Source organism: Ovis canadensis, chromosome 12, assembly GCF_042477335.2.
Source record: "Ovis canadensis isolate MfBH-ARS-UI-01 breed Bighorn chromosome 12, ARS-UI_OviCan_v2, whole genome shotgun sequence".
NCBI lineage: Eukaryota > Metazoa > Chordata > Mammalia > Artiodactyla > Bovidae > Ovis > Ovis canadensis.
In genome coordinates this window covers 49,528,986-49,554,088 of record NC_091256.1, presented here as the reverse complement: position 1 = coordinate 49,554,088, position 25,103 = coordinate 49,528,986, and the positions used below count along the sequence as shown (strand labels likewise).

Sequence of the window (25,103 nt, the reverse complement as noted above, 5' to 3'; positions counted from 1 at the left end):
CTGAGCGATTTCACTTCACTTCGTTTTGAACAGTGTTTCAACTTTACCTGGAACACAGGCATCTACTTCACATTAAGCGTTTCAGATGCAGACCAACCAAATGTTTACAAAGCATGTGAGGAACTGGAGAGGCGGGGAGGAGAGGATATGAATTGAGAGAGTAGTACTGAAACGTACAATTACCACAAATTCGCAGGGAGCTCAAAATGGGTGCTCTGTGACAACCTAGAGGGGTTGGATAGGGTGGGGTGGGAGGTGGAGGAGAGGTTTAAGAGGGAGGGAACATATACCTATTCGTATGTTGATTCATATGCTGATTCATGTTAACACATGGCAGAAACCACAATATTGTAAAGCAATTATCCTCCAATTAAAAATAAATAAATAAATAAAAATTAAGTTGGGGGGCTTCCCTAATGGTCCAGTAGTTAAGAATCCACCTTCCAATGAAAGGGACAAGTGTTCAATCTCTGGTCGCAGAACTAAGATCCCACGTGCCAAAGGACAATTAAGTCCACTCACTGCCCATGTACTACATAGAAGACCCAGCATAATTAAACCCCCACAAAGCTGAGTCAACAGGAAAAATATCTCAACATTTGACAAAATGCAAATGTTATACAAGAGCTCACAAACTGAAGAAAAAACTTGAAGAAACCCAATTTTAATTATTAATGCTATGTTAACAGACAATTCACTAGAGAAATAATACCACTAAGCAAATGTATTGAAATGCTCAATTTTATAAATAAACAAAACTAACAAGTTAGGGCAGTTCAGCCTGTCCATATGTTTACACAAGGAAAACAAAGTAACATTAACACAATTTAACCATAGGGTAATAGAATATCTAATTCAATTCAGTCATCACAAAACATTTAGAGCTTGGGGAAAAAAAAAAAAATCACAAAATGAACTTTAATTTTCCTACTTAAAAGTAAAATGAAATAAAAAATGTCTTATAAATTATAAGGAATTTCCAAATACAAAGAAAAAGAAAAATTCCAGAAAATATACTAAGTAGTTCTTTTTTTAAAGATCAAACTTCTGTACAGAGTTTCTTCTTCCACTATTAACCAACTACTGCCTCTATGGTACTCCCTTCAGTGCATGCTCTTTCACCAAACAGATAAACCAAATACATACTGGATGTATTCTGAGGTAAGAAAGATGGACAGAGTCAAATTCTCGGGCCAACAGAACAGAGAATTTATTCTTTCATATGCATATGAGTCTCTCTAATATAAAACCCAAGAAAGCTTTACAGTACCAACTAACTCTCCCAAAAAGTAAATCATTAATACGCATGACTGAAGCTAGTACAAATGATAATTATCAAAAGATAATTCAAAGATGAAACTATCACAATGTATCCATTTCTATAAGAGAGTATGCATTTCTAAAGACAAAGAATTTGTAGCCATAAACAATGCTGGATTCATGAGAAAAGCCAACTGCACCATCATGGTTTGCCAGTTACGTGTGGGCACTTTTAGCAATCCCATTCCTAGGCATATATGCCAAGAAAAGTCTAGTGTGAAAACACACATGCTCCCCAACCCCCGCTACTTCATACCAGCCCTATTTACAATAGCCAAGAAACGGCAGCAACCTAAATGTCCACCAACAGATGAATGGATAAGATATACATATACACAATGAAACACTACTCAGGCATAAAAAGCAATGAAACAATGCCACTTGCAGAAACATGGGTGGGTGGACCTGGAGACTGTCATACTAAGTGAAGTCAGAAAGAAAAAGACATATACTATATGATGTCACTTATATATAGAATTGTGAACTTCCCAGGTGGTCCAGTGGTCAAGAATCGAACTGTCAATGCAGGGGACATGAGCTTGATCCCTGGTCCAGGAAGATTCCACATGCCATAGGGCACCACGTGCCATAACTACTGAAGCCCTCGTGCCCTAGAGCCTGTGCTCCGCAACAAGAGAAAGCATCACAATAAGAACCTGCTCACCGTAACTAGAGAAAGTCCATGGGCAGCAACAAAGACCCAGAGTAGCAAAAAATCAAATAAAATTTAAAAAAAAAAAAAAAGATGGGTTAAGTTCTGGAGAGCTAATGTACAGCGTTATGATTACAGTCAACAATACTGTATATGTATCGCAAAGCTGCTAAGATGTTAAATGCTGTCACCACACTCAAAGTAATGATAATTATGCATGTGATTTGTGGAGGGTTTAGCTAATGCTACAGCCATAATCACCATTCACCTTAAACTTACACAGTATCATATGTGAATAACTATTAAAAAAGAAAAGAACTACAGACACAGACAAAATGTAAAACCTGAAACTATAAAACTTTTAGAAAAAACATAGGAGAAAATCTTTGCGACTCTGGATTACATTATATAAAGACTGCTTAGTACTCTAAAAGCACAATCTATAGGGAATTCCCTGGCAGTCCAGTAGTTAGGACTCTAAACTTTCACTGCTGAGGGCATGCATTCCATCCATGGTCTGGGAACAAGCCACATGGTGGGTGGGGAACACAATCCATAAAAGGAGGAATTTCTGAATTGGACTTTTGCCTTTCGAAAGTTCTCACTGTTGAGAATGAAAATGCAAGCTACTCTCTGGGAAAAAAACATCCGCAAATCATGTATCTGACGAAAGACTTTTATCTAGAACATGTACAGAACTCTCAGACCTAATCCAGTTGTTTTTTAAAGGGCACAGGATTTGACACCAGAGATACATAAGTGGCAAATAAACACATGGAAAGATGCTCAGCATTTCAGTATCTGGGAAATTCAAATTTAAACCACAGTAAGATACCTCTATACTTCTACTGTATTGGCAAAAACTACAGATTAAAGCAACTGTTGATAAGGATGTGGAAGAAATGGAACTCGCAAAGTCTGCTCACGGGGGTGTAAAATGTTATAACCATTTGGGAAAACAGTTTGGAGGTCCTTAGAGAAGAAAAAACATCCAACAACCACACAATCACAATTCCATATGTGATTGTCCATATGTCCATATGAAGACTCAGACTTGGACTCTGGTTCATAGTTTTATTTGTAACAGGCAAACACTGAAAACAACCCAACTGTTTACCAACAGGTGACTGGAAAACCATATTGTTGTATATACATAAAAGAAATGAATATTCAAGCAGTAAAAAAGAATGTATTACTGGTAAATGTAACTACATGGATAAATCTCAAAGTGATTATGCAGAGAGAAGCTAGATTTCCAACATATGCACTATATACAGAATTCAACTCTGGATGAAAAATATTGCCTTCCATTATCAGTAAACAAAGGATGTTACTGCCATCAAGCCAGCAGCTACAGCTGCCAACGCCAACTGTGCACCCTGAGGGGATTCAGGATGAAGAAGAGGAGGACACTGGCCCAAGAGAGTTAAGGTGCATATAAAAGGAATGATTTCAATGGGCCCAGACCCTTGAATCATACATAGAAAAACATTAAGTTCATTAACTTGAGATGTCTGGTTTCCTTTAATTAAAAGTAATTTTTCGATGTTCCAACTACCTGGGTTTCTTTGTAAAATTTCTATTTATCCTGGTTCCTCCCTTACCTCTTTGATTTCTAAGAGCCACCTGAGAAGCTAACTTCCAGACTTAAGTCTTCAGTTTTGTTCACCAAATAAAATGTAATTCTCAATTTTTACATTGTAGTCGACTCTACAAAATGCAAACATATCTATGGTACAGGAAATGGGTAGGAACAGAAGGAATTTTTATTGATATGTTCCTTATCTTGACTGTGGTAAGTTTCATGATGTGTATATGCAAAATATCAAATACTTCACTTTAAGTATGTACAGTTTATTACTTGTCAATAAAAATATTTTTAAAAAGATCAAGGCCCTCTAGATTGAAAGCAAACAAGAGTATTACCATGCAAATCTACCAGGGCAAATTAAGAAAGAGAGGGCTTCCCTGGTGCCTTGGACAGTAAAGAATCCACCTGCAAGTAGGAGACCTGGGTTTGATTCCTGGGTTGGGGAGATCTGCTAGAGGAGGGCATGGCAACCCACTCCAGTATTCTTGCCTGGAGCATTCCATAGACAGAGGAGCCTGGTGGGCTACAGTCCATGGGGTCACAAAGAGTCTTTAATACTTTGTAATAAACTGGTGATCTAATAAGTAAATTGTTTTCCTGGACTCTGTGAACTGCTCTAGCAAATTAATCAAACCCGATTTATAGCCAGCCTGCCAGTCAGAAGCATGGGTAACAATCTGGACTTTCGACGGGCATCTGAAGTGTTGGGATAAGGGACAGTCTTGTGCGACTGAGCCTATACTAATCTTTGGGATGTGATGCCATCTCCAGGTACCTAGGTCAGAAATGTGTTAGATTTTAAGACACCTGGAAAACGGCTGGAGAATCTAATTGCTTGGTGTGGGGAACCTCCCCCCACCCCACAAGGCAAACAGAAATGTCAGAAGCAGAGTATTACAAGTATAGGAGACATAAAATAGAGTTTTTAATTTGTACAAGTGAAGAAGATGGGGACAGCAGGGAGGCAAGATATGAAATTGGAATCGGTAGGCCTGATAAGGAATAATGAAGAACAATGTAAAAATAGGGCTAATACTGGAGCAAAAGAAAATGTCAGAACATAATAAACAAGAAATCAACAAACTGTTTTTGTTCCTGGAATTGGTAAGAAAGCAGTTTAAGATTCTTGTGGCTATAAAGTTAACCAAAGGACAAAACTAGAAACATACAAGAAAATCAACTGGAAATGAAAAATAAACACATCTCTTGTCAAACATCATATAACTGAAAGGAATGCTCTTAAGTACTTTCGTTACCAGACAAATCATTTTAAGTTACCTCAAAAAGAGCAGAAAAGAAAAATCAAATTAAAAAACAGAATAATAATAACTGATAAATTCAAGAGCTGACTCTTTTGGAAAAAATAATATAGAAATTAGCTGAATCACTCTAATTTTAAGTTAAACACTAAGAAGAATGAGATAAATACAATAAAATACACACACGAAGAGAATGCTCTGAAATAAGTATTTTCTAGGAAAATAGAAATTACCAGATTTGGCTGAAGATAAACAGGCAAAAACAATAAAGGAGAAAAAAAAAAAAAACAACTTTGTTCAAAAACTGCCCATCCTCAAACAGTGTCTGGCCCAGGTGATTTCACAAGAGAATTCTGACATTAAACAGAGACAATTCACATGCTATTTACAGTGAACTAAATGCAGGCTTTGGCAAACTAGGGCCTATGGCTAAATCCAGTCTGTGGCCTGTTTTGCAAGGCTTGGGAACTAAGAATGTTTTAAGCTGTGCTGCTGCGTTCTAAACTGAAGTCTAACGTGTAAAATACATACACATAAGGATATTCACTATGATATGGTATGTGGTAAGGTCAGTCATTAAGTGATCCATATTTTGAAACATTACTGAACTGGAGATATAAGAGCTAAGAATCTGCTCTCACAGATCTTTTCAGTTTGATAACTCAAATAACAGGTAATCAAAGTCATTTCACATGATGACAAATACTGTAAATAAAACCAAACAGGACAACAGGAGAAAGTACAAAAGGGCAGGTGACGGACAGGGAGGCCTGGCGTGCTGCAATTCATGGGGTCGCAAAGAGTCGACTGAGTGACTGAACTGAACTGAACTGAAAGTACTTTAGATGAGTGGATCATTATCAGCCTCTCTAGAGAGAGAGCTTCTGACTTGAATCTAACAGAGAAGCAGGCAGCTTCAAGGCTTAAGAAAACACAAATGCAAAGGTCCTCCCACACTGATATGCTAATCATGTTCAAAAACAAAAAAGTGGTGAAGTGGAAGCTATTAAGAAAGGGAGGATTGGCTGGATGACCATTAGGATTTAAAATTTTATCTTTGAAGCAAATGAACTCTGAGTAGAGGCTTTTTGTTTTAAAGATATTCTGGGAGTTCCCTGGTGGTCCTGGGGTTAGGATTCGGCACTGTCACTGCTGTGGCCCAGGTTCAATCCCTGGTGGGGGAACTGAGATCCCCACAAGCCTCTTGGCATGGCCAAAAATATATGTATCATTCTGGCAAGAACGTGGAGAATGGATTGCAGGGGCTCATATGTGGAATATGAGGATACCAGACTGTCACAACCTAGGACAAGAGGTAGGCCATGGCTGAAAAATGGAGACTGGACACAGGAGTGTAGGAAAGAGGAGTGAAGGACAAGGAATCAAGGAGTCAAATTTTATGTTAACACTAACAAGAAGGAAAAAGATGAGCGTGAAAAACTAGACATTAAGTAAGGTGGAAAGCCTAGATTTAGAGAAGATGGGGGAAGAAAGAAGCTTCCCAGGTGATGTTAATGGTAAAGAACCTGCCTAAGAGATGAGAGTTCAATCCCTGGGTTGGGAAGATCCCATGGAGGAGGACATGGCAATCCACTCCAGTATTCCTGCCTGGAGAAATCATAGACAAAGGACTCTGGTGGAGAGGTGGACACGACTGAAGCGACTTACCATGCATGCACAGGGGAAGAAAGCAAAAGAAGCTGGTGAGTTCATTTGACTTCTGATCTGCCTTGTAGTTTACACAACAAATAAAACTCAGAAAGTAGTAGTATCCAAATACATGTATGAAAATACTTTGTGTTCATTAGGTACAACACTACTGTCATTATTTCTCCCTATATCGTAAAAGGTGCTTGCAAGTGTGGTAATGAGAAATGCCTCTTCCTTCTGAGCACTGGCATGGGAACCTAACCCACATCAACAACACTGAATCCAAGGGACAACATATCTTCTCTCTTGTGTGCTCTTGCCCTTGGATACTAAAACCTAAAATAATGAAACCTACGTTCTCTTAAAGCCTAATGTAGTAATTAGTATAGTCTTGAAATATAATTTAGCAAAGCAACCCTCTACAGGTTACACAGAAACAAGTCTTCTGAAATACCTCCCTATTGCTGCAGTGACAATATCCATTCAACACTTATATAACAAATGTGCTGAGAACTAATAAACTGCCAAATGTTTTAAATGCTCAGTTGCTCAGTTGTGTCCAACTATTTGCAACCCCACAGACTGCAGTATGCCAAGTTTCCCCGTCCATTAGCAACTCCTCATGATGCCCCTGTGTTCATGGAACTTGTAATAAATAAGCACATGAAAACATGGAAGTGAAAAAACTGGGTAAAGAGACAGCAGAGAGGAAAGAGACTTTAGACAGGATGATGAAGGTTTGAAAGACCTCTATGCACAAGGGGATATGAGTTAAGAAAATCCATCTGTGGTTCTCAATGTAGGTTGCACAGACTTATTCGGGAAGATTTTGAAAGGTAATATATGTCCAGGTCTCAGTGCTAGACCAGTTAAATCAGGATTTCTGGGGCTAGGTCTGACAATGGCATTCTTCAAAAAGCTCCCCAAGTGTCTCTCAGTTCAGTTCAGTCGCTCAGTCTTGTCTGACTCTTTGTGACCCCCATGAATCCCAGCACGCCAGGCTTCCCTGTCCATTATCAACTCCCAGAGTTCACTCAAACTCACGTCCATCGAGTCGGTGATGCCATCCAGCCATCTCATCCTCTGTCGTCCCTTTCTCCTCCTGCCCCCAATCCCTCCCAGCATCAGAGTCTTTTCCAATGAGTCAATTCTTCGCATGAGGTGGCCAAAGTACTGGAGTTTCAGCTTTAGCTTCATTCTTTCCAAAGAACACCCAGGATGGTTCTCCTTTAGAATGAACTGGTTGAATCTCCTTGCAGTCCAAGGGACTCCCAAAAGTTCAAAACACCACAGTTCAAAAGCATCAATTCTTCGGCGCTCAGCCTTCTTCACAGTCCAACTCTCACATCCATTCATGACCACTGGAAAAACCGTAGACTTGACAGGACGGACCTTTGTTGGCAAAGTATTATCTCTGCTTTTGAATATGCTATCTAGGTTGGTCATAACTTTCCTTCCAACGAGTAAGCGTCTTTTAATTTCATGGCTGCAATCACCATCTGCAGTGATTTTGGAGCCCCAAAAAATAAAGCCTGACAGTGTTTCCCCACCTATTTCCCATGAAGTGATGGGACCAGATGCCATGATCTTAAGTTTTCTGAATGTTGAGCTTTAAGCCAACTTTTTCCCTCTCCTCTTTCACTTTCATCAAGAGGCTTTTTAGTTCCTCTTCACTTTCTGCCATAAGGGTGGTGTCATCTGCATATCTGAGGTTATTGATATTTCTCCCGGCAATCTTGATTCCAGCTTGTGCTTCTTCCAGCCCACCGTTTCTCATGATGTACTCTGCATAGAAGTTACATAAGCAGGGTGACAATATACAGCCTTGACATACTCCTTTTCCTATTTGAAACCACTCTGTTGTTTCATGTCCAGTTCTAACTGTTGCTTCCTGACCTGCATATAGGTTTCTCCAGAGGCAGGTCAGGTGGTCTGGTATTCCCATCTCTTTCAGAATTTTCCACAGTTTATTGTGATCCACACAGTCAAAGGCTTTGGCTCTAAAGGATAGCTATGGTTGAGAACCACCACCAGAAAAACAAAGCAATTCTGATCTTGAAAACAAGGCAGGAGAGGAAGTCAGGTAGACAGAGGTCAAATTTTGCAGAATATTTTAGGCTAAGATAAAGAATATCGCCCATGTGTTTGTTCTAAATGCCATGAAGAGCCAATGGAGGAGAAAAAAGAAAGAAAGAAAATGAAGTCGCTCAGTCATGTCCAACTCTTTGCGACCCTATGGACTGTAGCCCACCAGGCTCCTCTGTCCATGGGGATTCTCCAGGCAAAAATACTGGAGTGGGTTGCCATTTCCTTCTCCAATCGAGGAGAAAATAATAATTTTAAAAAAAATCTCAATTTCTGAGTAAATGCATGGCTGCATTCAGCAGATCCACATCTTAAGTAACAAAAAGGTACAATTTACATAAATTACTAATTAAAGAAAAAAAAAACTTTTGAAGCTGTCTGCTCAAGAGGAATGCTCTCTTCAAACTTGCTATCTTCAGATTTCAAAAAAACACATGGACAGTTATGAGAAACCAAAGAACTATATCCTCTACTTGTATCCCTTTTGTATCCCTTTGAAAGCTTTTTATCATTTGTATACTATAAGGAATAGTTTTTAGTTCCGTGGTGGCCAGGGTTCAATCCCTGGTCAGGGAACTAAGATTCCCATAAGCTGCACAGTGAGGCCAAAATAGAAATATACATACATATTTATATTAAATATATACATATCTTATATGGCTTATACATAATAAACCACAAATATTTGCATTTTCTGGACATAAAACTGATTTTAAAAATTTATATATATATAATGTTACTATCCTGTCTACTATGTACTTAAAAGTCTAAATCATCATGATTTGAGGGTCAGTCTGCAAAAACAAAGCTGTGTGAATAATATATCCTCTTTCTCTGTTTAACAAAAGAAAAAGTGAACATCTAAATTCAAAGTTCTATGACTCTGAGCAAAGCTGGTAAGAAACTAGTTGTTTTTCCCACTGAAATTAGATGTAGCAAAACATGCACCTACATTTTCTAAATTTTGAACAGTGAATATGTTACCTTTTTTGAGCAAAAACCAAAAAAAGTTAAAATGAAAGGAAGAAATGGAGGAGAGCGGGAAAAAAAAGGAGGTCAGTGCTTTCAAAGCAAACAGTCTGTTTTCAAAAGGTCTTAAGGGAAATTTGAAAGGCAGCAGTTTACCATAATATAATGATCAACCTTTTGAAATGAAAAGAATGAAACAATAGTAACACGAATATGGTTTTCATGAAAGAATAGGTATTGCAGGCTGAATATTTGTGGGAAAAAAATCTTAAGGGATATCCACACATCAAGAGATTAGGTACCATTTCTAAAATTTCTTCAGGTGACTGATTTGTAATTACAAAAGTATTTGTAAGTATTCCATACCAAAAATATTAAGTAATATTTAAAATCTAGTATATTAGGGGGGCAAACACCATACTTTTGTAAATCACCAACCTGCAAAATTCAATTAAAGGACGGAATTATAATCTTTCTGGCCTCCATGAGCGTCTAGGTATCCAAGACCTGTTTACCTCTCTTCTCTCGTTGTTCTTATGGTGATTGTTTAGTTTCTCTAGGAAACACAGCACAACGTCCCACTCATTTAACTTGCTTAACATTAAAAAGAAACTGCAAACATTTCCAGAGAAGCGCACTGGACGCATTTAACAAATGTTTTATTGAACAAATAAAAGCAGAATATATACTAATAATAGTCATGTATCACATACAAATATAAAGACCTTATGTGTAAACCACTTTCACTGGTTCCTGTAACTGACACCTGTATCATTTTTTTTCCTATCTCTATACAGGAGAGTTGGTTTTGTCAGCTTTCTCTTCTCTATGTGTTTTCCTCTTTGGCCATCTATCTACTGTTCACTACTTCAGTAAGTATAATTCCCAACCAAACCCTTCCATCAAGCTTTTTAATTGTGTATAAAACAAAATATCCTCACTTAAATTTATTGACAGAATTACAAACTAAAAATGTTTGATTTCCCCACTCAAGCACAAAAACATTTACTTGTGTACTATATTATCTACCATTAGTACTAGGAACAAATGAAAGAGACATGCTGATCTCCACCAACTGAGTATAGGTTTGAGAAGGCTGGAAAAGATGTTCAAAGAACTGGGAGGAAAGAAAATCAACAATTAAAATGAGGCATTGAAACGCAGAAGCAGCTGGAAACCAGGGACACAAGTATTCCCAAGACTGTGGTTTGAAGACTGTTAACAATGAAAAAATGGAGAAGAAAATGGCAACCCACTCCAGTATTCTTGCTTAGAGAATCCCAGGGATGGGGGAGCCTGGTGGGCTGCCACCTATGGGGTCGCACAGAGTCGGACATGACTGAAGTGACTTAGCAGCAATGAAAAAACCTGGCTTAAAACTCAAAATTCAAAAAACTGCAATCATGGCATCACTTCATGGCAAACAGATGGAGAAACAATGGAAACAGTGAGAGACTGTATTTTCTTGGGCTCCAAAATCACTGTGGACTGACTGCAGCCATGAAATTAAAGACTCTTGCTCCTTGGAAGAAAAGCAATGACAAACCTAGACAGCATATTTAAAAGCAGAGACATTACTTTGCCAATAAAGGACCATACAGTCAAAGTATGTTTTTTTCAATAGTCACGTATGGATGTGAGAGCTGGACAATAAAAAAGACTGAGCGCTGAAGAACTGATGCCTTGGAATGGCGGTGAAGAGTCCTGAGAGACTCCTGGACTACAAGGAGATCAAACTAGTCAATCCTAAAGGAAATCAACCTTGAATATTCACTGGAAGGACTGATTCTAAAGCTGAAGCTCCAATACTTTGGCCAGCTGATGCTGACTCGCTGTAAAAGACCCTGATACTGGGAAAGATTGAAGGCAGGAGAAGGGGACGCGACAGAGAATGAGATAGTTGGATGGCATCACCAACTCAATGGACATGAGTTTGAGCATACTCTGGGAGATGGTGAAGACTAGGGAAGCCTGGCATGCTGCTGCAGTCCACAGGGTCACAATGAGTTGGACACGACTGAGCAACAACGTTCAGCAGCACGTCTAGGAGTGGGGAGTAATGGGAGGCTTTGTAAGCAGCTGGACTGAATGTGAAATTAGAGTTGTGTCAGGTAAGTGTAAAGAAAAGGGAGGTAAGGATACTGCCAGAATGATTAGAGTAACATTTCAAGAAAGTCTAAACTTCACAAGAATGAAGAGAAGTTGGGAAAAAACAAGGAGGGTAGAAGGGACTGGAAATTTCAACAAGACTGAATTAAAAACTCTTTAACAATAGTGATTATTTAATGCTTGCTGAATCAAGTTTATTACTGATTGCTTTGATCGTTTAACAACAACAAAAGCCCAGGAGAAAGTGTACTATTTGCGTGAGAAAAGTGGAGGCATAGGAGCTTGTCATTTGAATTTAAGTTTACAGGTAATGACAGGGTTTAGATCAAGACATTAGAAGTTAAGTACACGTAATATGCACTGAGTGCATACACATGCGCAACACAGAAAACGGTAAAACAGATCCAGTAATAAACCATTAACAGGGACTAGGGGTGAACAGATATGGAAATCCTTTGTACTGTTTTTTAAAAATATTTATTTTACTGCGCCAGGTCCTAGCTGCAGCATGTGGGACCTTTGAGATTTTCACTGTGGCACTGAGGATCTTTAGGTCGCATGTAGACTCCTAACTGAGGCATGGAGGATCCAGTTCTCTGACCAGGAATCAAACCCAGATCTCCTGAATTGGGAATATGGAGTCTTAGCCAGGCAAGTCCCTCTTGGAACTATTTTTACAACATTTTTGGGAGATTAAGATTATTCTCCCTCCCCTAAAAGAAGTTTTCAAAAAATGTTTATCTGCTTTCCAAAATATGTTCTCCCTGATTTTACCATAACCTTTTCCGATAACCTCTGGTTTAAAACCCTGAGTAATCTTTGATATTTATGTCTCCCATTTCCAACATAAAGAGGGATCCAAGTTCTATACATTCTAACTTGGTAATGTCTCTTGAAGCCAAGCTGTTACTTAAATCTGAGCTATAGAGATGGAGAATGTAAAAATATCAGGTTGGATATAAGAGCTCAAAGCCTAAGTCACCAAAACTTATCAATAAAGAAACAACTTTAATAAAACTCATAATGTAGGAAGTGATGACTTGATGTCAAAGCCAGTAACCAAGGGAAACTCACCATATGAAAATCAGAACTCAATTTTCATTACAGAAGAAATAAACATCAAACATGTAATAATAAATATCATTTGAGGTTAAGAGATTTTAAAAGATTCAAGTTTTTATTATCAAAACACTGTATTATAATAGAGTTGAATATAAAGGATAAAAAGTTAAAGCAACAAGACAGTGATATCTCAATCAACAAATGTATTTCAACTGTTGCAGAAACATCATTTTGAAGTATATTAACGCAAAAAGCATAAGAATCAATGCACTATAGACTGTAAAAGGAGAGGTGACTAATTGAATTGTCTCCCCAAAATTCACATGGTGAAGCCCTAAACACCAATTAACATAAGGTATTTGGAGCTGGTACCTTTGGGAGTTAACTAGGGTTAACTGAGGTGATGAGAGTGGGCCTCATATGGGATTAGTACTCTTGTAAGTACTATAGAATGGGAACATACATATATGTGGGTTAGAATGGGACAAACGTAGAATGGGAAAGACTAGAGATCTCTTCAAGAAAATTAGATACCAAGGGAACATTTCATGCAAAGATGGGCACAATTAAGGACAGAAATGGTATGGACCTAACAGAAGCAAAAGATACTAAGAGGTGGCAAGAATACACAGAAGAATTGTACAAGAAAGATCTTCATGACCCAGATAATCACAAAGGTGTGATCACTCACCTGAGCCAGACATCCTGGAATGTGAAGTCAAGCGGACCTTAGGAAGCATCACTACGAACAAAACTAGTAAAGGTGATGGAATTTCAGCAGAGCTATTTCAAATCCTGAAATATGGTGCTGTAAGTGCTGTACTCAATATGCCAGCAAATTTGGAAAACTCAGCAGTGGCCACAGGACTGGAAAGGGCAGTTTTCATTCCAATCCCAAAGAAAGGCAATGCCAAATGTTCAAACTACCCCACAACTGCACTCATCTCACATGCTAAGAAAGTAATGCTCAAAATTCTCCAAGCCAGGCTTCAACAGTATGTGAACCAAGAACTTCCAGATGTTCAAGCTGGATTTAGAAAAGATAGAGGAACCAGAGAGCAAATTGCCAACATCTGTTGGAACATACAAAAAGTAAAAGAACTCCAGAAGAACATCTACTACCCTAAAGCCTTTGACTGTGTGGATCTCAAGAAACTGGAAAATTCTTAAAGAGAAGGGAATCCCAGACCACCTTACCTGCCTCCTGAGAAATCTGTATGCAGGTCGAGAAGTGACAGAACCAGACATGGAACAATGGACTGGTTTCCAACTGGGAAAGGAGTACATCAAGGCTGTATATTGTCACCCTGCTTATTTAACTTATATGCAGAGTACATCATGCGAAATGCCGGGCTGGATGAAGTACAAGCTGGAATCAAGATTGCCTGGAGAAATATCAATAACCTCAGGGATGCAGATGACACCATCCTTATGACAGAAAGCAAAGAGGAACTAAAGAGCCTCTTGATGAAAGTGAAAGAGGAGAGTGAAAAAGCTGGCTTAAAACTCAACATTCAAAAAACGAAGATCTGACATTGAGTCCCATCACTTCATGGCCTATAGATGGGGAAACAAAGGAAAGAGTGATAGACTTTATTTTCTTGGGCTCCAAAAATCACTGCAGCCATGAAATTAAGTGATGCTTGCTTCTTGGAAGAAAAGCTATGACAAACCTACACAACATAAATAAAGAGATGTTACTTTACCAACAAAGGTCTGTCTAGTCAAAGCTATGGTTTTTCCAGTAGTCATGTATGGATGTGAGAGTTGGACCACAAACAAGGCTGAACACTGAAGAATTCATGTTTTTGAGCTCTGGTATTGGAGGAGACTCTTGAGAGTCCTTGGACTGCAAGGAGATCAAACCAGTCAATCCTAAAGGAAATCAACCCTGAATATTTATTGGAAGGATTGAAGCTGAAGCTCCAATACTCTGGCCACCTGATGCAAAGAACTGATTCACTGGAAAAGACCCTGATGCTGGGAAAAATTGAAGGCAGGAGGAGAAAGGGATGAGAGAGGATGAGATGATTGGATGGCATCATCAACTCGATGGACATGACTTTCAGCAAGCTCCAGGAGTGGGTGACAGACAGGGAAGCCTGGCATGCTGCAGTCCATGGGGTCAAAATGAGTCAGACATGACTGAGTGATTGAGCTGAACTCTTCTAAGAGGAAGAACTATTAGAGCTCTCTCTCAGTCATGTGAGGACTCAGCTAGAAGGCATTCAGCCATGTGCAAGCCAGGGAGACTTCACCAGAACCTAGGTATGCTGGCATCCTGGTCTTGGACCTCCAGCCTCCGGAACTGTGGTAAACACATTTCTGTTGTTTAAGCCACCTTGCTTATGGTATTTTTCTCATGGTAGCTGGAGCTAACAAAGATAGAGAAGATTGATATATAACTTCAGAAAACAGCATTCATCACTCAAATTTTAACTTGATCTTCCATTTAAAGTAAAGAAGTCAAGACATTCACCACTCTTGAGTTCCAGGTCAACTAGCCATCACAAAATTCTACCTTTCTTTTTAAAATTAACTTTCATTGGAATATAGTTGATTTACAATGTTGTAAATATTATCTTTCTAAAAACCTTACTTTTGATTAATCCCTCCTCGTTGCTTGACTTTAAACACACTAATCAAAGTACTCATCTTTATGTACTCCTTAAATACAAGACAAATGAGAATCACAGAATATTTGAGGCTGAAAATTATTTTACATTTGAACAGTCAATATGAATTAATGGGACCAGAAATATGAATATATTGGACCCTGTCCTTTCTTATTTGTCAAAAACCTCAATAAAGACCTGGAAAGTAGACACCACATACGACACATACATCTGAAAAAGTAACAATGCATTAAAATGACTCTCAAGATTTTAAAAAGATCTTCAAATGTTGAGTAGAACTAAACTGGATCTAATAAATAGCTATATAGTCATACTTCAAGAACTGACTTTCATAAATATAGAATACAGATTTAGTCTGTTCATATCAAAAAGGACAGTTAGTGAACAGCGAGCAGTGTGATACTACTGTTTTATAAACACTGCTACTTTAACAGAAATCTAATGTACAACTCTGGAACTTTGACAGTTCTACTGAATCTTATGCTTATCACACTGTTTATAGAGTATTATGCTCAATTTTTGTCTTCATTAAGATAACCAATAAAAACAAACTAAACTGGATACAAAAGAAAAATTTTCTGTTCAGTTTATCCACAGGTGGAACAAGTTATATCTTAAACTCATTCTCTACTTTCACCATTAGCCAAGCAACCCAAAGAGCTGTGAAATGAAGTGATACGTATTTTTGCTGAGGCACAAAATGTGCGTCCAATACCATGAGGTATGTGAGAGAAGGGTGCTTCTAGGAAATAAACCTAAGATATTCTCTCTCTCTCCTGTTGTTCCATGCCCATGGCTTGTTTTGGTTTTTAGAGAAACAGTAACTCTTGTGAAGAGATACATAACTGTTTCTGTGGGGGGGGGGGGGCGCGGGCGGGGAGAGGAAGAAGAGCTCTGAAAGGAAAGCCAAATCCTGGTGCAGATGACGGAAGCTGAGAGAAAGTGAAGAGGTCTGAATACTATTATGGTGTTCAGGGATTTGGAAACTTAGATCTTAAAATATGAATGTTAAAGGTCAATTACAGCATCTTCCTGGGCACCAAATACATTCAAGCAGAAGCAACATAAGCCTTTATCAAAAATATTTTAAAAGGTAACTTCTGCTTTGAATGAGAAGCTGCACTGGTCAAGTTCTATGGTCACTTTCATTTTTAATTGTTATAATCACTTTGTTGTTGTTTAGTCGCTAAATTGTATCCAACTCTTTTGTGACCCCATGAACTGTAGCCCACCAGGCTCTTTCTGTTCATAGGATTTCTCAGGCAAGAAACTGGAGTGGGTTGCCATTTTCATCTCCAGGGGATCTTCCTGACCCAGGGATAGAACTCACATCTCCTGAACTGCGGACAGATTCTTTACCACTGAGCCAACCAGGGAGGCTCATAACCAGTAATTCTAAAGTCAGAATGACATAACGTTATTTGCAGCAACATGGATGGGCCTAGAGATTATCATATTAAGTAACTCTGACAAGAAAGACAAGGATATGATACTGCATATATGTGTAATCTACGGAAATAACAAATGAACTGACTTACCCAACAGAAGTAGATTCACAAAGAAAACAAACAGGATTCCCAATGAGAAAAGGGTTTGGGGGTGGGGTGGGGCAAAAATTAGGAGTTTGGGATTAACAGATACATAAAATATATATGTATAACTGAGTCACTGTGCTGTACACCTGAAATTAATATTGTAAACCAACCACATTTCGATAGAAAATAAATTTAAAAAAATAAAGCAAAGAGTGACAGCCAATATTTCTTAAGATCATCTGCTTCTATAATAGTAAAGCTAAGAATATCGCCATATGTTGAATGCCTCTACTACAATATCACTACAGCAAAAGCATTAAAAATTGTCATTTTAAAAAACAAAGTGTAATATAAATATCTGTTGGCATTCTAATCAAAATGGTAGAAGCACTCAGGCTGTTCTTAGTAACTGAAACGTAAAATTAAGACTCTGGGGCCAAGAAAGCCCTAATAATAATCAGAAAAGAAATGTAGCTATCAAATCTTCTGTACTATAAACTACTATAAACCAGCAAAGTGAAGGTGTGTGCCTATCACTTCCTCTGGAAGGTGATTGTCAGGGCACTCTTTGGACAACCTGAAATATTTTAAAATTGTTCCTATTTACACAATTACTTCTCTTAAAAACTGATTCAGTTAAAATCTCAGCTCTAACATTTAGTAGTTGGGTGATATTTTTATAGCATAATTGTGGCATACACATATTATGGCATAAGCATTTTCTGTCATTAAATGTAATTCTGAATTTTTCTTTCCCCATCTGTGGGCTACATCTTCTGGCCTGTTGTGAGTCTTAAGTGTGTACAGAGCTGTTAAATGGTGTCTAGTACTTAATAATGAGTTTAATAAATGATAATTTAACACTTTCAAACTCACATGTAATAAATAAAAAGTAACATAAATAATTTCTTAGTCAACTTTGTTTTTTTGCAAGAATAAGTATATTGGGTATTATGGAAGAAAAAGAGAACCACTCTCATAAGATAGTCATCCAACATCATTAATCATTCAAAACTTTTCATGACTAAAAAGCTGTCTTTATGGGTTGGAATTTAAAGTTTAAATTTTTAAGTCTAGAAAATTGGTTAGCATCCCTCCCCATCAAGCACTGGCTCTATTCCTCCACCATTAAAATGATCTGTCTTGAGACATGTTAACTTACCCAGCTCTTTCTATTTCCATTTTTATACTGTTTTCAGGTTTGTGACAAACACAACCAAAGAAAAAAAATTGGGGGGGTGGAGGCGGGGTTGGTGGTGGTTATGGTGAGGTCAGAATTTCAAGCAATCGGCACATGTAAGCTGTTCTTGACTTTTCAATCCATAGTCAACAGTTCTTTCTTCAAGAGAGATAATTTGTCTCCAAAATGTCAGAAGACTCTGATTCTACAGCTGGGAGATATTTCACCTTTCTACATTCTGTATTGTGCAGCTACATGTAACTGCTGCTGCTGCTAAGTCGCTTCAGTTGTGTCTGACTCTGTGCGACCCCATAGATGGCAGCCCACTAGGCTTACAGAACTGTACACTGAAAAATCCAATTTTTCTTAATCTAAATCTTATACAGCAGTATAACCAACCTTCCATATCTCTGTCAAAAGCTTTGTTTCAATAACATCCTTTCCCTGCTTTTGAAACAAAATTCCTCTATCTGTCCCATTTCAGAAGCAATTTTTCATGTAATATTCTTCAGTTAAGATCTACAAAATTTGAACCAAACATTAAGTTACTTAAAAGTACAGGTCAAGAAAAGCCAAAATATTTAGTTTTTTTTAAAAGATTAAATAGTAAGTATAGTTTTACTCGTATGCTCTTGCCTCTCTGAAAGGTGATAATCTATGTATATTTTAATATACTGTTCCCAAATTACTAGAAATATTTAATACGCGACAGTGCCCATCTTTAAAATATACTAGATAAACTGAAATTCTGTACTTGCTGTTGTGCAACTATTTAACCCATCTTGGTAGTAAGTTCTAGGCTTTCTGTTCCTAGAGACCATTTCTCCAGTCTCCCAATTGTTTTTGACGTTCTAAACGCATCTTTAACATCTCTCCTTAAGGAGCCTTTCAGAGCACTGGCCTTCACAGGGCCTTTGTGCAAACAGGAAAACAAAACTCTGGGAACAAACAGGTACTCCTCTTGGTGAGGGGGTTGATGCCTTGGGAGGGAGAAGAGGAAGCACAACTTCCCCTAGGAGGCCTACCCAGGGCACAGGACTCTGCAAGCAGATTATGGATGGATTTCAGTCCTTGCTACCTCCCTTAGCCTGGCATCTCTGTGCAGTACACAAATGGTACAACCATAGCCAGCAGCCCTGCACTTTCAGATTATACATTAGGAAAGAATGAGGAAGGAAAATCAATTTTAACTTCTGTAAACACCCATTCTCTAACTACATATACACCTATGGGGTGATCTTCCAGTCTCATTGAGAATATCCTCAATGGAAGCCTTCCAATTTCTATTTTTCATGTTTTTCTGTTTTAAATGTCATTAAGACTCATGTTAGTCACTCAGTTGTGTCTGACTCTGCGATCCCATGGACTGTAGCCCACCAAGCTCTTCTGTCCATGGAATTCTCCAGGCAAGAATACTGGAGTGGGTAGCCGTTCCCTTCTCCAGGGAATCTTTCCAACCTGGATCAAACCTGGGTCTCCAACCTTGTAGGTGGATTCTTTACTGTCTGAGCAATCAGGGAAGACTCATGTGATATCAAAGATTACATTCAAAAAGCATAGGAAACACATTTAATGTGATCTTTGTAACAATCCTCTATGATAGGGAAAACAGGTATTATCTTTATTTTCCAGATGAATACAGTGTATCTACAATTTGAAGAAGCCAAGTCACTTGCCCCAAAAGTTTAACAGCTTTTGGCACACAGTGACAAAAGGATTAACCCTAGGTTTTAAAACTCCTAGTCCAGAGCTTATTTGAATATTCAACCTACCTAAAAATTAAGAAGTCTCACTACTAATTCCTCCATGCTTAACCTTTCAACCTCATTACCTGACCTACATTCTCTTAGGGTCCACCACCAATCACTCAAGCCAAAGTCAAGAGCCAGTTTTCACATATTTTTCTGAACTTGGCTACATTTGGCTCTAACAAAACCTAATTTTCAGACTTTTCTCTTCCACTCTGATTTCTGTAGTGACAAGTTACTCATCAGTGTTCTCCTTCTCTTGCCATAGATTGTCTTAGACATCTTATTACATTTCTCTGTCTAAATAAACCCATTCTACCTTGCAGTTTATCCTGGTCATGGCTGACCCAAGTATGTAGTTAAGGTTCTAATTTATATCTCTACTCCTGCAGTGCTACTATTTCCTGTTTGATGAATCTATTCCTAGACTTTCATCACTTCTGGCTTTCATTAATTCTAACTGCTGCCTCATTCTATGCAGTATTCATTTCTTACAGCAGTTCTGTTCCAAAGGGTGGAATACAAATGACTACTGATGGTATGTTATATGGTTTTAAGTGGTCCATAGAGGGATATTTAAAATTACATGTTTACTTCAATTAATGTTGAGGGAAAACTCTAACACCAAATAATCATGTAAATTTTTCTTCCAAAATCATTTGATTAAAAGACAGTGAGCCAAATTAAAGAAAAATGTTGACAGATGGTTTGAAGATAAAGCAAAAACTGTAAATGACCAAAGTTTGGGAAACAATGGCCATTGGGAAATTCATGTAGTATACAAGTTAAGTACTGAGGCCCTGGGTCAATGATTCAAACCTCACTTACTAGCTAAGTAACTTTGAACAAATTACTAGATCTCTTTAAATCCCAGTTTTCTACTTGGGTCATGTTAATAAAGTAGTCCACATTGTAGGCTTACTGTATGGACTGAGAGAAACCTCAAAGTGCTCTTGGTTCAGTACCTGGCATGGTGAGTGTTCACCGAATAGTAATAACTACAGTTCGTCTCTTCCGGCCATCACGCCTTTACCTGTCATCAGCTGGACATGACCTGTACTAGAGATAGTTTTCCATATATGAATTTCCTGCCCAAATTTTCATTGTCTGCCTGTATATTTTTAATTTTCCAGTATGAATCCAAAGATCACGCAGTAACTTTTAATATTAAAGACTGTGAGCATCTTGGAGGTAGGAACCAAAAGCCATTTTCCTCTGATGCACTGTGCCTTACAAAATTAAAAGAATCTGTAATGTTTGTTGAATAAATCTAAAAATTAGGAAGGATAATCTGATGCAAGTAAATCTCACAATGTACAGTACAGAAACACAAACTACCTGAGAGCATTTGATTCCAATAGGTAAATAAAGGTGGGGGGGGGGATGATGGGGTATTCTTTTGCCCCACTATTTGTCAGCTGAACCTTAGTTGTGGGTCTAATCTTTATGTTTCCTAATCTCATTCATTAGCATATAATAAACTCTAGGCATATGCCAACTATTGTACAAAGTGATAAGAACACAGAAACTGTCTAGTAAGGGAAAACAGACTAGTATCAGAACAGACAAGTAAACAGACTACTACTAGATAATGTTATGTAAATAATACCCAATAATGTTTTGAAGTGCTCCACAAATGCTGATGATGTCCTACTCTTCTTTAATGTAGAACACCTGGCACTACCACATATGGATCAGTATATTACACTGACAGAAATAATTTCATTGCTATCTTGTGTTCAACTCTAGGTACAGACTAACCACATAAACGTTTGTGTCTGCCAACCAGACAACTGTTGAAACTCAGTAACAGCCTTTCTTCTGATTTACCAGCAAATATGTTCACACACAGGCCCCAAAATGTGATAGGCATTCTGTCAATCAAGAGCAAAATAATGACTAGAAATATAACTGGCAAAAAGGTCAGACTATATTTAGCCTGGGGGGAGGGTGGTGTGGTGGATAGATACACAATAAAAAGTTTACTGTAAGTTAGCCTCCCCAGAGAACACTTTTACCCCAAAAGATGTACTGACTGATGCAACAAGGGCATTACTGAGAATTTTTAAATGTTATGACTCAAAACTAACATATCAATTCTCAAGACTTCTAAACAACAGTTAACACAGACTGAGAAGTTTTCATGGGGTTAGCCAGTTCATAAAGTGACAAGTTTTGCTCTACTGAAGGTATATCAGTCATAATTCAAGCAGACACAACTTTTGGCTCTCCTTCATAGTAAGAATAGGGTTCTATACCAATTTATGTTAACATTTTATCAGTGATCAATCCTTGCCTTACACAAATACGGCATAAATAGAATCTGAAACACAAGTTACTCAAGTGACTTACGTACTAAAGTGGTGTTTGGGGGATGACAGAGGGAGGAAACCACTTGGAGGCTTAATATAGTCTTGGAGGACATAATTTAGTCTTCAAAGATATATTACCAGTAAAGACAGAGGGGTAAGTGTAGAGGAGAGACAGGAATTGGGATGAACCAGAACTTCTGTATTTTCAGTCATGCCCAATATATTGATACCAGGTGTACTGACTCCAGAACATGAAGAAATCTTTAAGAAACAAAACCTAACACACAAGTGTTTTGTAAAAAAGATATTTAGGTCTAAAAATATCTTTAAAAAAAGGGGGGGACTATTTATTAAGTTCTCAAAGAAGGTATACCCTATTCTGAAAATATACAGGTTACCTTCTGCTGAGAGTGTTTTCTTCTACCATTATCCTGCCATTTTCCTTCCACTGCTAGTTGATGTCTTTGTATGAGCACAGCAATAAGCCCTTTCCATACATTATCTATGATAATCCTATAACAAGACTTTGAAGGAGTTATTATAATCATCTCCAGTTTACAGATGAGAAAATATTTTATCAATACAGGCCATATAGCAGAATTTAAAACTCATGTTGTACCATAGAGTTTTACTCAATTGGCCTTTAAATCATAAAAAGTACAAAAATTAGCTTCTACCCCATCCCCAGAATAGCTGTAATCTATTTTCTACATCTTGCAACACTTTAACCTTAACATGCAACAATGTTTCTATACTGACTCAAGCAAAACAAAAAATAGGCTAATAATACTGTATCTTAATTTAGTTACTATAGTTTACAAAATTACAAAGAACAGGGAGACAGCCTGATAGCTCAGAGCATCCCCTTTCTGTTTAGACAATCTGGGTTTGAATCTATGCAGCACCATCAAATACTGCCCTGTGACCTTGGTCAAACCACTTTAATTTCTCAAATTTCATTTCCTCATCTGTAAAATGGGGATGATGACAGTACCTTCCTCAAAGGCTTGTTGTAAGATTAACAAAGAGAATGTCTGTAAAGAGCATATTTCTGTGCTCAGTAAAGGTCAACTAGTGGAGGTGGGAAAACCACCATATATAGAACTCACTCGACCAAAATATAAACGTAAAATTAAAAGTCTATATTCTGAAAATTCCACTACGGAAAAGGAGAGAATTATTAGTTGACTATATGGTAGAAACTCAAATTCAATCTATTCCTCCTCTTTTTAGGAGATCAATGCATCTGAGGGGGGCCAGAAAAGATGCTGCAGTGCATCTGATGGCACACACCTAAAAATGGCTCCAGTCAGAGCAGCATCTTAATTACCAACAGGGGCGGTTAAATCTACTTTTAACAAATGCTGGAGTTGGACTTGGTGGGCGCTTAAGTTATCATCCTATCATTTCTATCTGCAGCAGTAAGCTATCAAGCCTTCAAATCAAGAATCCTGATTCTTCTGAGGGCATTACAAATGAAAATCCTACCGCACAGCCGCCTACTGTACAATTCAAAGTACCCTGGCGAGGTATGAATCTATGGACCTAGGTTGAAGATCGGTCAATGCGGAAATCCGGGTAGCCTTAGAAGCCAGCAAACATCAGGCATGTCAGAAACCTCAGAAGAATCTCAGATCGGGTCAAAACAAATATACATCCCTTTAAAGGAATTAGACACATTCCCCTCGAGGAAAGGAAGAATTTAACAGGATTCCTATTGCCCGCTCCCACCCACCATGCCTTTTTCTTCAAGTCCTGAAGTGGGGCCTTTACCGTAAAACCAATACTAACGCTCTCTCTCAAAGCCAGGAAGCTGCAGGGTGGGATTCACCCTGCAGGTTAGGGGATGGAGGCCTAAGGGGAGAAAAGGCTATCTGAACCCGCCTCTGGAGTGGGGGCAGCACGTCCCTAGCGGAAGTAGGCTGATTCCCTCAAGAGCCCCTGACCGAGCCGATCTTTAACCCGGTCTCTCCCGCACACGACTCATTGCAAATTTCACCCTCCACTGAACGCGAAGAAGAGGCAGGCATTAAAAGGCCTACATGAGCCCTTCAGTCTGGGAAACGCGCACCCGTCTATCCTGCGGGAAGGAAAACTCCCTTCCCTCAACCTGCAACACGCGTAATCCCCCTGCAGGGCCTGAGCTAAGGCCTGGGTGGGAGGAGACCGACGGGTCCGGAACTCCCGCTGCAGACCACATGGGGCGGATCCGACTCCGGTTTCCCGCTCCCCGAGCAGGAGGCCGAGGCTCCCCCAGGAGCAGAGATGACGGTAGTAAACGAGGAAAAAAGGGGATGCCCGACCCGAAGGCCCCACTGCACGCGGCTCCCCCGACGCTGGGCACCAGGGTCGGGCTGCGCTCCCATGCCCCGGGCCGCCCCACGCCAGCCCTCCCCGATGGGGACCGCTTTGATCGCAGCTCCTACGCCCTCGCTTTCCTTACCCGCCAGGGTGAGTGTCAAGCTGAGTGTGTTTGCGCACTTCGAGGGGTTCCGCCGAGTTCTGATACGGGGAAAGGGAAGGGGGAAACAGGGGTAGGGGGCGGCTGGAAGGACCACAGGACCCGGAAAGCCTAAGCTACAGGGTGGACAAACCGCCAAAGCACTTTCGCTGCCGCCCGAGAGGGAGATAGCGAGCGAGAAAAAGAAACAAGATGGCGGCTAGCCAGCCCCTACGTACGACGTCATGCGGCGGCGTGCGTAAGGCGAATCCCCGCAAGACCGCCCCTACGGCGCGGAGACGGCCGGCTCACGTGAGGACTCCGTGGCGGCCCAACCCCGGCGGAAGGCTACGGCGCCTCTTGCTGGACGGGGGGAGTTCCTAAGATTAGAGCTCGCGCTGCAGGGTAAAGATTTTGTCTGAGGTCTTTCCAGAAACTTGGAGAGACCTCAGTTACAGGTTGTTATGCTTCAGACAAGTGAGCGCTCTTGGTAGGTGCTGGATAGTTGTGTGACTTGGTTCAAACAGCAGTTTGACAGTTTAATTAAAATTAAGC

General features: G+C 39.2%; 1 protein-coding gene across 17 annotated transcripts in view; it reads right to left on the bottom strand.

Annotated features, from left to right (window-relative positions):
• PRRC2C (proline rich coiled-coil 2C) overlaps window positions 1-24,830 on the bottom strand; it is a 94,876-nt gene extending 70,046 nt beyond the window's left edge. For 12 of the 17 annotated variants that reach the window (XM_069545626.1, XM_069545616.1, XM_069545632.1 and 9 more), the window contains exon 1: window positions 24,552-24,803. The gene's annotated coding sequence lies outside the window, so the exon portion shown is untranslated. Of the gene's footprint in view, window positions 1-24,551 lie in introns of all 17 variants that reach the window. The other 5 variants (XM_069545619.1, XM_069545623.1, XM_069545630.1 and 2 more) reach the window with 3 other exon arrangements.
• Window positions 24,831-25,103: the final 273 nt, after the last annotated feature.